Source organism: Papilio polytes, unplaced genomic scaffold, assembly GCF_000836215.1.
Source record: "Papilio polytes unplaced genomic scaffold, Ppol_1.0 DF820678.1, whole genome shotgun sequence".
NCBI lineage: Eukaryota > Metazoa > Arthropoda > Insecta > Lepidoptera > Papilionidae > Papilio > Papilio polytes.
This window is the reverse complement of record NW_013528526.1, coordinates 1,220,509-1,222,011: the sequence shown is the minus strand read 5'-3', so window position 1 is coordinate 1,222,011 and position 1,503 is coordinate 1,220,509. Positions and strand designations below refer to the sequence as shown.

Genomic DNA, 1,503 nt, shown 5'->3' with positions numbered 1-1,503 from the left:
CAGACACTCCAATTTTATTATATGTATAGATTATACATTCCGTGTTTCTATACCGGTATTTAAAATATCTACGTAAACAAATAACTACATCATAAATTATTTATTTATTTTAATTACTGATTTTTATTGCAAGGCAAAGGAATTTAGTGCGTTTCATATGTCGCATTTATGTAATATTCTTTATGGTAATAACTTAAATAATTATAACTTGAAAATCAATATAAAAACTATGTACGCGAAATTAGTTCTTTACTTTACAATCCGACCGCAAAGTTTTCAAAATGTTTTACTTTTTAGTTCTAATAATCGGTGTTACCGCAGCATTCGATACAGAAATTCATTCCAAATTCAAAACATTAGAAACATCTGAATTCGTTGAATATTTCAATAGTTTGAATCTTACATTTAAAATAGGCGCTGAGGGTCTGGATTCCGATCATAAGCATTGCAGCTACATAAGCCATGAAATTAACCTACCGATGGTGAACCACGATATCAGTGCAATAACCTTGCCTCAATCATTCGATGCTAGAGACAAATGGTCATATTGTCCCTCAATAAGTAAGATATACGATCAAAAGAACTGCGGATCCTGTTGGATGTTCGGTACCGCTACCACCGCTACTGATCGCAATTGCATCCACGCGAATAACAACAAAGATCTCTCCGAACAAGATCTAAGTTGCTGCAGCAACTGTCATGACGGAGCATTGTGTACTGGTGGCAACCCTACAAGAGCCTTTGAATTCTGGATCAATAGTGGACTTGTAAGTTATGATTGCCAACCCTATGACAACGACGCATTAGTGAACGACCAATACTGTTCCCGGGCATGTCTGAATGGTGCAGATTATAATCAGGATAAGAACTACGGCGGTCGTGTTTACAAAGTACCATCAAATGAAGATCAAATCAAAGCTGAATTAGTCACCAATGGACCTATAGAAGCAACTTTTAATATTTATACTGATATTGAACAATACACTCATGGAGTTTACGTTCATAAGTACGGTTATTATAATGGCTTGCATAGTGTACGTGTAATTGGTTATGGAGAAGAAGATGGTTCGAAATATTGGTTGGTAGCAAACAGTTGGGGCACGAGAAGAGGTTTGAACGGGATTTACAAAATGAAGCAGTTCCAGCCAGAAATAGGACTGGAAGATAACTTGCTTGCACCTATGCCAAAAGGTTTTTAAAGTATTGTTTTAAATAATTAATTTAATATTGTATTAATTCGATCTATTGCTAAATTGGTATGAATTAAATTCATTAATACAAATATTAACAAAACATTGAAATATACTTTTTTCCTGCATTTTTTATCTATATTAATATTATAAAGAGAAAAATTTTCTATTTTTGTATTTTTGTATGTATTGAAATAACTCAAAAACCACTTTGCCGATTTTAAAAATTCTTTCACCATCAGGAAGGTAATTTATCTGTGAGTAACATAGGCTATATTACATTATTAATAATGTTTCGGAACTATTAATAAAC

General features: G+C 32.9%; 1 pseudogene; it reads left to right on the top strand.

The window, feature by feature from the left end:
* The first annotated feature begins 281 nt into the window (after nt 1–281).
* On the top strand, nt 282–1,199 carry LOC106110294 (annotated as a pseudogene).
* Nucleotides 1,200–1,503: the final 304 nt, after the last annotated feature.